Here is a 12813-nt window from a genome sequence, read left to right on the forward strand (position 1 = left end):
TTCCCAATTATCCCTTGTTGAGTAGCAGGTTTGGTAGGTACAGATTGTCTTTATATGCTACGCTCCAGTCCACTAAGCGTGGACTGACAGTTTCTCACTCTTCAAGGGATCTTATCTGACCAAGGTCCGTTGGAGCCCTCAGGCCCGCAGCGTTCACGTTCTAGCGCACAGGACATTATCCAAGTAACAAGTAGTACAGGCCTCTTTTTTTTTTTTTTTTTCTCCCAGTCTGAACAGTGTTATGCCCCCTAAAAAAATATATCCTAACCAAAGCGTGCTGGTCCAGGATAAATCACGTTTATCCGTGTAAAACAAGGTACAGTGGCTACTTTCACTTGAAGCACCCAAATTTACCCACACGGAAAGGTAGTTTTCACTCTCAAATTCGTATTAATAATCATTGGAGTGTGAAAGTGGAGTGAAAGCCGTTGGGCAACCTACACTTGCTCATTTTGGCTTTCTGACATTCGATCGGCACCCATCCTCTGTATGATAAAACTCTAAATTGCACCATGATCAAGTGAGTTTTGTTAAAGCTTCTTTCTTAGAGTATCTTGGGCAGGGGAATTTGGATTCTTTTCTATCTGCGACTTGTGAGGGTTTTTTTTTTTATTATTTCTTAGCGTTGTAAGTATCTAGAGTCTTCTCTATTTTCTCTGATAGCTACGGAATCTGAGGATCCCTTATCTCCCCCACGTAATGTACGGGTTCCTCACCTGGGTCAGTTTTCGGGTCGCTGGCTAGGCTCAGAAAATCGCTCAGAGCTCTGTGTACCTCTGTTGCCTGGGTAACAACTTTGTTCCCACCCCCCTTTCCACCCCTCACCTCCGGTTCCCGCTTGACTTTCCTGACCAATCATAGAAGAATCTACTTAGAACCAATACCAAAATCAACCAATCCGAGCGCGCGCCAGTCAGGTTCAATGGCTGCCCTTTTCACTTAACTAGGTCCAGGAGTTAGCCCCTGTCCTGTCAGCTTCGCGCCAGCGGGAGTTTGTCCACTGCACGGTCTGGCTCTTTTCTGTCCAAGTAGGTCCCAGCCCGCCTCTCTGTCCGTTACCTAGTTACTATGGGGCCCTGATAGTAATGGGCAGCCGCGCTAGCCATTAACTTTGCGGGGTTTTCGTTTGTCCTGGTCATCCTGCTGCAGGCTCGCTCTTCATTAAGCTTTCCCCTTACATGAATTCCAGATCTGACAATTCCGGAGCGGTGGGAGCGGAAGTGTGGGCTTAGTGGTGCGGGGGTTGGAGGTTTTGTTGTCGCCTATACGCGCTTCCCACGCCCCCTCCCTGTCCGACTACGGAGTTGAGTTCTGTCCAGGCTCATCGTTCTGCACTGAGAGCGGGATCGCGCTTTTCCCCCAGCTATTGTGGGCAAGTTTACTGGGTCTGCAGCCGAAGAGGGAGCACTCCATCGGCCGCCACGTGGGGCCTGTTAGGCACCAGCTGGAGCTCCCTGTGGCTCCTACTCCCTGGGACATTGCGGGACCTTGTGGCCAGCTTTCCCAGCCTTACAGTTGAGATAAGGCACATTCCTCGCCGGCTTGACAATTTGAGTCTTCACTTCACTTAGAGGTATGGGTTGTGACCCTAGGTTCCCACACATTCCGTAGTTTGGTTTTAAACAAAGAGAAAAAAAAGAGATGGCTCAGTAAATGTTTGCATTATTCGGAACTGATTAGCTGTGTTCTTTGGAGGGACGGTGCATTCAGTTGAGTTTTGTAAACAAGGAGAGATAAAGGTTTTGACAGATGGCTACTTTTGGTTATCCAGGTTTTGGAATTAGATAATGAATTAAATAAACTGCTCTCCTTTTTGCTATTGCTTTTCTAACTTATACTCAATCTGGCGAAAGGGATAGTGAAGTTTACATAATTTGCCTATTCTACTTGTTATTACCACGATAAACAACAGCAGCAGCAGCAAACAACAGAGGTATAATATTTGTTATTCGCTAAAGTTAAGTTATTGGCTTTTCCATAATACCCCTTATGCTTTCCTCCTTTTTTTATTTTTGGTCTTTTGTTCCTTATTCCTATAGATGATCAGAATTTAAGTTTCTTCAGTTTTGTTTTGCATGATACTTATGAAGCTTAAATTATGTATGTTATGCTGTTTTCTTTTTGTTTGCTTTTTTTTTTTTATTGTTGTTTCTATTCTACCCCAATTTGCATTATTCTAAGTCCATAATGTCTAGCTTGTGCTTTTCAGACCTGTTGGCTGTGACTCACAGTTAAGAAATAAATTTTATTATGACCCAGTACATAACACAGATATATAACTGATAATTGTTTTGCAGAATAAGTACGTAACTACATGCAATGTATTCTCTTTCCACTAATAAATTGTCATTCACAGTTTGAAAAAACACTGACCTTAGACCATTGGTTTTCAAACTTATGTGTGTTTTCTCAATCACTTAGTACATATGTTATAAATGCAGATTTCCTTGGCAAACTCCAGCAACTGGTCTGATGGGTCTGTGGTGTTTCATATAGCATATATAAAGTGCTTGGTACAGTGTCAGGTGCACAAGTATTCAATACAAAATAGTTTTCTTCTTAGGGAACACAAGCTTTTTACCTTTAGTGATATAATCACCTCTTCAAGGTTTGGCCTGCCCCTGAAAGGTAGAGACCATTGTTAAGCACTGTATTCTCCAAGGTTGAGGAGGAAGGAAGGTAGGGGATAAGTCCTGGATCTGAGAAATCTTCAAGCATTTTACCTCCTTGGAGAATTTCATAAATATAGAAACTTACGGCTTGAGGAACATAAAGATTAGAGAGGTTCAGTAAGATAGATCTCACTTGATTGAGTAATATTTTTGTCCATTCTGACTAGCAGGTCAGATCTAGGGGCAGAATTTGAAACAGGAAAAGGGCTTTCCTGTTTTGCCTGTTCCAGAAGCAGAAGCTAAAGATTTTCTGGCCTTTGACAGCTAGATTGGCTTTATAGTAATGAAACTTGAAAGATTTAAAAGGTAAAATACACTAAAAGTTTCCATGGTATATAGTTATGGAAAAAGGAATATAGTTTAGCTAATCCTATATAATAAAGATGTAATATGCAAATGGTCGTTATGCCATGAAGCATAATGACCGACCAAATAAGGACGGGATCACAGACCAGCAGGAGCATAGGGCAGCAAGCTACAAGTGGGCAGCAGAGAGCTACAAGAGGGGGTAGGGTAGCAAACTATTAGGGTGGGTGGGGGAGCTACAGGAGGGTGGGGCAGCGGACAGAGAGCTACTGGAGGGTGGCAGTGAGCTATGGCGAGCTACCGGTGCACAGATTTGTGTTCAGGGCTACTAGTTATTTTATAATATATTAGAAGCCCAGTGCACGAAATTTTTGTGCTGGGAGAAGCGGGTCTCTCATCCAGGCCTTGTCCCTCAGGGGATGTCCAAGAGCCCTCAGGGGATGGCTGACTGACAGCTTAGGCCCAGTGCAGGCTAGGCTGAGAGATACACACACCCAGAGCACAGATATGCACCAGGCCTCTAGTAACTGATATTTCTGTTCTCTGATTTTATATATATGTACCCATTTTTATTTTTTTTTACATAATCTTCCTTTTTGTTTATACAATTTTATTCCTTTTATTTTATTCTATTCCAGGAATTTTTCTATGTTGATAGTCTTCATATTTTTTATTAATAGCAGCCTAACATTTCATAGAGTGGGATGACCATAATTTACTTGTCCTAACTAAACCAACAATAGATTTATTTCCAGTTATTCAATGCTATCATTAACACTGTGAAGTCTTGGCTATTTAAAATAATTTATGTAACTTTTGCCTTCCATAAAACTCCAGAGAAATCCTAACAGGAAAGCCAAGAATGTTGACATGAGCTATGAGTTTTTGCCACCCTTGAATATATGAATTTGCCCATGTAGGTTTGTATATGCTGGAGCAACAGTGATCAACCACAATAGTCATTATACATATGAGACTTAGATTGAATGTATGTTAACTGTTAAGTAAAACATTTTCAAAATGATTTCTTTTTAAAAATATGAGTCATAGCAGATTCAAGTACCACACTAACATATTCCTCACATTTTTTGTGTGTGGTGATAACATTTAAGATCTAATCTCTTAGTAACTTTCAAGTATATAATACAATATTGTTAACTATAATCACTTGCTGTACATCAGATCCCCAGAACTTGTCTTATTTAGTGAATTGTATTATTTTAATATTATGTAATTATATAATTATAAAATTAGCTATTTGTTATTTATTATTTATAAATAATAGTTATTCTTTAATAAAGGTTTATTATTTATTACCATGGCAAATTTATCTCATTTAATTCTCACTTCAAAGAGATGTTTGCATTCTTTGATCAATATTTTTCCATTCCCCCAGCCCCTGGCAGCCACCATTCTACTCTTTGTTTCTATGATTTAAGTATTTTAGGTTCCACATAAAAGCAAGAATATAGCCCTAGCCAGTTTGGCTCAGTGGATAGAGTGTCAGCCTGCAGACCAAAGGGTCCCGGGTTCGATTCTGGTCAAGGGCATGTACCTTGGTTGCAGGCTCCTCACCAGCCTGCGCCCTGGTCGGGCTCTTGCAGGAAGCAACCAATTAATGTGTTTCTCTTACATTGATATTTTTCTCTGTCTTTTCCTCTCTCTTCTACTCTCTCAAAATCAATGGGAAAATATACTTGGGTGAGGATTAAAAAATAAATAAATGAAAATAAAGGGGTCTTATTAACAAAAATAATAAAGCAAGAATATAGTTGTTTTTCTCTGACTTCTTTCACCCATAATGCGCTGGAAGTACATTCACATAATGTCTTCAAAGTCCATTCATGATATTGCAAATGACAAGATTTCCTGTATTTTGATGCCTCAATAATATCTCCACCATATCTGCCACAATTTGACACTCAGGTTGTTTCCACATCCTGACAATTGTGAATAATGCTGCAATTAATATGGGTTACAGATATTTCTTTGGGATAGTGATTTCATTTCAGATAAATATCAAAGGTGGGACTGCTGGATCATAAGGCAGTTATATTTTTAATTTTTCTAGGAATCTCCATACTATTTTCTATAGTGGCTTTACTGATTTTCATTTTTACCAAACAGTGCACAAGGGCTCCCTTTTCTCTATATCCTTGCCATCACTTGTCATTTTTTTCTTTTGGATAATAGCAATTTTACCAAGCCTGAGGTGATATGTACTTATAGTTTTGATTTGCATTTCCCTGATGATTAGTGATGCTGAGCAGTTTTTTATATGTACCTGTTGGCCTTTTGTATATCTTCTTTAAAAAAATGTCCATTCGCCGAAACCGGTTTGGCTCAGTGGATAGAGCGTCAGCCTGCAGACTGAAAGGTCCCGGGTTCAATTCTGGTCAAGGGCATGTACCTTGGTTGTGAGCACATCCCCAGTAGGGGGTGTGCAAGAGGCAGCTGATCGATGATTCTCTCTCATTGATGTTTCTAACTCTCTATCCCTCTTTCTTCCTCTTTGTAAAAAAATCAATAAAATATATTTTTAAAAAATAATAAAAAATGTCCATTCAGGTCTTCTGTCCATTTTTTAATTTGATTACTTGCTTTTTTAGCTATTGAGTTCCTTATATTTTTGGATATTAACTCCTTATCAGATATTTGGTTTGCAAATATTTTCTCCAATTTTGCAGGTTGCCTTTTTATTTTATTAGTGGTTTCCTTTGCTATGCAAAGGAATTTGGGTTTGATATAGTCTCCCTTGTTTTATTTTATTGCATTTGCTTTTGATGTTATATCTAAAAATTGTTGCCCAGACCAATGTATTACAAGCAATGTATGCTTGTATAAAGCTTTTATGAATACTATACTTCATAATTCCCCAGAGTTTTGTTTGTTTGCTCTACTCCAACATTTTGGCAAAGATTCTTCTAAAGGTGGATTTGTCTTTGAGGTTGTCATTTGCATTTGAATGCTATTCTTATTGTTTGTTGTTTCTTTGACTTGTTCTCTCTAGAGTTTTTCTCTCTTCTCCTTCTACTTCCCCCTCAACTTAACTGTTCTCTACCCATCTGCTGTCTTGGGTCCCTTTGCCCGCTTTCCACATAGCCATGCTTTCTCTTTGGGCCTCTCTGGCCTCCATACCCATTCTCTCTTGGGTCCCCTTTTCTCTCACACACCATCTCTGCTCCTCCAAGATTCTCCCTCCTTTTTTTCCATTTTATATTTTCACCAGAAATGTATGAGGATTCTTATTTCTTCATATCCTTGCTTACACTTGTTATTTTCTGTGTTTTTTTTAAATTTAGATTTAAAAATTATTTTATTTTTCAATTACAGTTGACATTATTATATTTTATTCAGATGTATAGCATACTGGTATAGACATTTATATAACTTACAAAACAATTCTCCCCATAAATCTACTAACCACCTTCACCATGCATAGTTATTACAATATTATTGATTATACTAGAGGCCCAGTGAATGAAATTCATGCATGGAGGGGAGGTCCCCTCAGCCCAGCCTGCATTCTCTCTAATCCAAGACTCCTCAGGGGATGTCCCACTGCCCAAGAAGGTACATAAACCAGCAGTCGGACATCCCTCTCACAATCTGGACCCTCTGGCTCCTAACTGCTCACCTGCCTGCCTGCCTGATTGCCCCCAATTGCCCCCCCACACCAGCCTGGTCACCCACAACTGCCCCCTTTGCTGGCCTAGTTGTCTCCAACTGGCCCCTTGCCAACTTGGTCCCCCTAACTGCCCCCCCACCGGCCTGGTTACCCCTGACTGCCCCTCTGCCAGCTTGGTCGCCCCTCACTGCCACCCCCTGCTGGCCTGGTTGCCCCTCACTAAACCCTCTGCCATCCTGGTCACCCCTCACTGCCCCCTCTGTTGGCCTGGTTGCCCCTCACTAACCCCCCTTCTAACCTGGTTTCCCCACGCTGCCTGCTGCTCAGTTGTTTGGTCACCCCTCACTAACCCCCCGTTGGCCTGGTCGCCCCATGCATCCTCTTTGGTCATCTGTTCAGTTGTGATGGTCACTTAGGCTTTTATATAGATAGATTCCCTATGGTGTACTTTACATCCTCATGACTATTTTGTAACTGCCAATTTGTATTTCTTAATCATTTCACCCTTTTCAACCAGTTGCCAACCCCCTTCCATTTGGCAACCAACAGTTTGTTCTCTCTATCTATGAAATTCTCCTTTCTTGAGTACTTCTACCCACCCTCCCCTTTGGTCCCACCCCTAGTATTTCCAATTTTGTAACTGCTAAAGGCATTCATTGAGAATGAGACCTGTTTCGTGGCAATCTACAGTCTTCTAATATTTAGAAAGTTGGTCTTAATTTTGGAACTTAAATTTTTTTTCTAGCCCTTAAAATAAGATGCTGACCTTATGGCTTTGACATGTTATAATTCAAAGGGGAAGACAGGCACTTAATGTGAAAGGTAATCAGTAAGTTATTTTGCTTAAGATATTTAATATGAACTCAAAGTAATGCACCATTTTCTGTAGCCTTATATTTTATTTTAGCATAAAATAAAATGGTTAAGTTTGATCCCTTTCAATTTCCTTGAAAATGGCTATGCTAATTTCACCTCTCTCTGTCAATATGTCTCTAGGGGCTCAAACATTTAGAATAAAACATTAGTAATTCAGTTTCAATTCCAGAGCTGGCATTTGTAACTATCAGTGCAAATAAGGATTCTACTGTACTTTGAGGTTAATACTTTCTTCTTTTTTTAAAAAAAAATATATTTTATTGATTTTACACAGAGAGTAATTGAGAGGAACAGAGAGTTAGAAACGTCGATAAGAGAGAAACATCGACCAGCTGCCTCTTGCACACTCCCCACTGGGGATGTGCCCGCAACCAAGGTGCATGCCCTTGACCGGAATTGAACCCGGGACCTTACAGTCCGCAAGCCGACCCTCTATCCACTGAGCCAAACCGGTCCCGGCAATACTTTCTTCTTGAGTAACATTTCTAGAAGGCTTTCTTGATGGAACAAGGATTTTTGTTCAGTGAATTTATACTTTTCCTTTGCTTCTCTTCTCTCTCCTTAGTTTGGATAATTAATAATATATCAAAGAATCATATGTGTTATCAGAAGTTGTTATTTACCAGAATGGTTCTATAACACGACTAATCAGTTTTCATGAATTTTTAGACCAAATTATGTTCTTGAGGAGTTGAAGTTAATTCATAGAACTTGATGGTTGTCAAGTAACTGGGCATATTAGGGAGAATGGTACCTCTAAAGAAAATCTACTTGCTCCCAAGAAGGTAGGAAAAAGTTTTAATAAATTATATAGCTGAGCTTCTATGCTAGTCACTACTTATATTTGTAGGGGAATAGTAGCAAAGTGACTCCCCCAAAAATATTTATACTGTGTGAGACAGAAGCCCCTAAACATTTACGTTGAAATGGTTTAGAATAAGGATCCTGTCTTGAAGTTACCTTGTTTCTGCTTTTTGAGATGCAGATTTATCTTCTTCATAAGGTGTTGCTTAAGCAAATATTAAAATGGAAGTATTGTGTCATGTTCCTTCACTTAACTACTTGCTTGTCCTTGGGAAACTTATTTAGTGTTTCAGAGCATCAGTTTCCTCAACTATAGATCAAAAAACAGTTTTGATTTGTTGAAGGTAAATAAGGGAATTCTGATTTAGTAAATGTTACATTTTATCTTTCTTTATATTATGTAAGAGATTTAAGAATTTAAGTGGTAAAATGGTATGTACTGAAATGACCTGCCATCATTTATTGAATTTAGGTCAGATTTCCTACTACTCAGAATACTCCTTGGAATAATAAATTATGATAGGGAGTACACAGATAAGATAATTTGCATACTGATGAGATATGTAGTAATTTTTTAAAATTGTAATTTGAAATCCATTTTGTGTTCACTCTCTGTGCCAGCTAAGAGAGTGCTACATAAATATCTATCCCTTATTTGTTGATCTTCTATTGACAACAAGAAGAATGCTGACTTTATATTTTGGAAAGTTTTCATACAGTGTTTTACATTAAATTAAATTAGACAAAGTAATATATGTGAAGGGCCCTTTGTAAACTTATTTTTAAAATATTTTACTTATTTAATTGAACTGCAAGAATTTTAGAGGTGAGGAAACTGAAACTCCAATTTATTTAAGTCACTAGCACAGTCTGGTCACCAAAAGAAAAATGATGAACCAACATTAATGGCAGTGGTACTCATTCAATTTTTTCTTTCTTTAAAATATTATTTTCTTTCTATACATTTGTTTAGTTAATTCAATAAGGCACATTTAGATTGAATAAGCAGGCAGGGACCAACTATCTGCCCATTCCCAGGAGATTTTTCAGTGAGCTCTGATGATTTCTTTGGATGTAGTGGGTTTTCTGCAGAAGAATTTTTTTACTATCTATTATTTCTTTCTTTGAACATGTGTGCTTGCATTAAGACATCCAAGATAGAACTGTATGCTGGGGTCAACATAAAACTCTGTAGTTTTGTCAACTTTAAGTTCTTATAGTCAGACAGCATGGATATGGAAAGGTCACTTTGAAGAGAAATAGAGATTATCTGGAGGAACTCAACAAAAATAGACACAGTTATTCCTATTTATAGCCAGGTAAAGGGAGTATAAATTTATTTTATTTGTTTATAGGTTTGTTTTCCATTTTTAATAAAGTAATGCTATGTCTGCATAGGGAGTTAGAGTGTGCTAAGGTCCTGTTTGTTAAAAAAGAAGGGGAATACTGATTAATTTCAGGCTTTGTTAGAAAAACATGAATTTGTTCCTATTTTTAAAAAAAAGAGTTCAAGAGAAACTCATATCAATTAATATATTTAGAATATGTAGCTTTAAAGCATTGAAAAACTAAGGATAAGAGAGTGAATTCCAGCAATCCATATATGCGGAAAGAGATAAAAGATGCACATGCAACACAGCAAATTAAAAACAATAAAATTAAATAAATAAGTCTTATTGTACCAAGTAGTCACTATAAATGTGAATAAATTAAACTCACTCATTAAAAGAATCTTAGATTGGATTTAAAATTTTTCAGCTTTGCTATTTACCAAACCATACATAAAATGACACAGAAATGTTGGAAACAAAGGGATGGAAAACAATACACAAGGCACATATCAACCAAAAGAAAAATGCTGAAGCAATATTAATGTCAAACAAAATGTGATTTAAGGAAATTTAGTTAATAAAGTTACATTTCATACTGATGAAAGGAAGGAAATCTGCCAAGAGACTATCAAACATGAATTCATGCCCTAACAACATAGCCTTGAAATATATAAAGCCAAAAGCAATGGGATTATAAGGAGAAATTGAGAATCCCTGGTAAAAATAGGAGACTTTTTAAATACCTGTCAGAAATGGTTAAGCAAAATAGTTTTTTTTTTTTTTTTTTTTTTTTAAGTATAAGGATATGAAAGATTTAAGATCTAAATGAGATGGAATGGACAGAATCCTTACTTTCAAATTCTTAGTATAAATGCATTTTTAGTCCAAAAGTGATTTTCTCAAATTATATGGTTAAAAAAAATTAAAAGTTCACGTTGAATTTATCAGGGAGTTTCTTAAATTGCTTTAAAAAAAAAAGTTTATAAATGCAAAGGCACAAGGGGAAAAAAATCCACCTTTTGGTGACTTCCTTTGGCTTGCAATATGACACTGATGACAATGCCTAAATCTCAAAGTGTCAATTACTATTATAGTATCAATCCATGGTTTGATAATATTAAGTTTTTCTGCCAATATTTATAATATTATATAAATATATAATACATTTATAATATATAACTATATGTTACGTAATATATGCAATGATATACTATTATTATAATACTAGAGGTGTGCACTGGTGGGGTCCCTTGGCCTGGCATGCACCCTCTCACAATCCGGGACCCCTTGGGGGATGTCAGACTGCCAGTTTTCGGCCTGATCCCTGCAGGCCACACCAAGGGACCCCACCAGTGCATGGATATTATGCATATAAGATCTTTAGTTAATCTCTTCCCACATTCCCTCTCCCCGCCTTTCCTCTGAGATTCATCAGTCTGTTCTATCTTTCCATACCTGTGTGTTGAATGTCTGCCCCCTGGTGGTCAGTGCACATCATAGCTACTGGCCAAAAGGTCGAATGGTTGCTTAGGCTTTTATATACATAGACCAGAGGCTTGGTGCACAAGTTCATGAACCAGTGGGGTCCCTCAGCCTGGCCTGTGGGATCAGGCCAAAACTGGCTCTCCAACATCCCCTAAAGGATAATGGATTGCGAGAGGGCTCAGGCCAGGCTGAGGGACCCAACTGGTACACTACTGGGATGGAAAGAGATGTGGGAGTTTGGCCAGCCAGGGAGGGACCATAGGAAGGCTCCAGGGTGTGTCCGGCCCGTCTCACGCAGTCTCAATTGGCCGGACCCCAGCAGCAAGCTAACCTACCAGTCAGAGTGTCTTCCCCCTGGTGGTTAGTGCATGTCATAGTGAGTGGTTGAGTGGCCTTAGTATATCATTAGCATTTTATACTTTGATTGGTTGAACAGCCAACCCAACAACCAGAAACATCTCATATTAGGCTTTTATTAGATATGATAATCCTATCTAATAAAAGAGTAATATGCAAATTGACTCTCTCTCCAAGAAACAAGATAGCTACCCCCATGTGTTCAAAAATGGCTGCCCCCATGTGGACACAAGATGGCTGCCACAAGATGGCCAGCAGGGGAGGGCATATGCGGGCAATCAGGGGTGATCAGGCCAGCAGAGGAGGGCAGTTGGGGGAACCAGGCCAGCAGGGGAGGGCAGTTGTGGGGGACCAGGATTACAAGGGAGGGAAGTTAGGGGCGACCAGACTGGCAGGGGATGGCAGTTTGGGGTGACCAGGCTGGCAAGGGAGGGCAGTTAGGGGCAATCAAGCAGAGGCAGGCGAGTGGTTGGGAACCAGCAGTCCTAGATTGTGAGAGGAATGTTCAACTGCCGGTTTGGGATCGGGCCTAAACAGGCAGTCAGACATCCCTCAAGGGGTGCCAGATTGGAGAGGGTGCAGACTGGGCTGAGGGACTCCCCTCCACCCCCGTGCACCAGGCCTCTGGTTTATAATAACATAATATCAGGAGAGTTCTACCCTTGGGAATATTAGACTAAATACAGAAAGTACTGTTAGTCTAGCCAGAATGTCTCACTTCTCATGCCTTCTAGGATTGAGTTATTACACTTGAAATCACCATTTAGAGCTTACATGTTTAAAGTTTTTAAATATGTATATGACTTAACAAGTATGTCATAACTAACACGTTAAGATAAATATTGTCCTTGGGAAGGTGTTCACTTATACCAGTGGCTCTCAACCTTTCTAATGCTGTGACCCTTTAATACAGTTCCTCATGTTGTGGTGATCCCCAACCATAAAATTATTTCTGTTGCTACTTCATAACTGTGATTTTGCTACTGTTATGAATCATAATGTAAATATCTGTGTTTTCCAATGGTCTTAAGCTCTACAGCAGCGGTTCTCAACCTATGGATCACGACCCACAGGCTGAGAACCGCTAGCAGGGTCGCAACCCACAGGTTGAGAACTGCTAGCAGGGTCATGACCCACAGGTTGAGAACCGCTAGCAAGGTCTCCTAAGACCATCAGAAAACACAAATATTTACATTATGATTCATAACTGTAGCAAAATTACAGTTATGAAGTAGCAACAGAACTAATTTTATGGTTGGGAGTCACCACAACATGAGGAACTGTATTAAAGGGTCGCGGCATTAGAAAGGTTGAGAACCACTGACTTATACCCTTGATATTAACTCTACTCAAG

The 12813-nt window shown here is 39.1% G+C and overlaps 2 protein-coding genes across 2 annotated transcripts in view; one reads left to right on the top strand and one right to left on the bottom strand.

The window, feature by feature from the left end:
- DNAAF6 (dynein axonemal assembly factor 6) overlaps positions 1 to 785 on the bottom strand; it is an 85796-nt gene extending 85011 nt beyond the window's left edge. The window contains exon 1 of the mRNA XM_084870529.1: positions 717 to 785. The gene's annotated coding sequence lies outside the window, so the exon portion shown is untranslated. The remainder of the gene's footprint in view (positions 1 to 716) is intronic.
- A 413-nt stretch (positions 786 to 1198) lies between these two features.
- Positions 1199 to 12813, top strand: part of NUP62CL (nucleoporin 62 C-terminal like) — a 121124-nt gene continuing 109509 nt past the window's right edge. Inside the window, exon 1 of the mRNA XM_084870553.1 lies at positions 1199 to 1573. The gene's annotated coding sequence lies outside the window, so the exon portion shown is untranslated. The remainder of the gene's footprint in view (positions 1574 to 12813) is intronic.

This window comes from Pipistrellus hanaki (genome assembly GCF_964339955.1).
Source record: "Pipistrellus hanaki genome assembly, chromosome: X".
Taxonomy (NCBI): domain Eukaryota; kingdom Metazoa; phylum Chordata; class Mammalia; order Chiroptera; family Vespertilionidae; genus Pipistrellus; species Pipistrellus hanaki.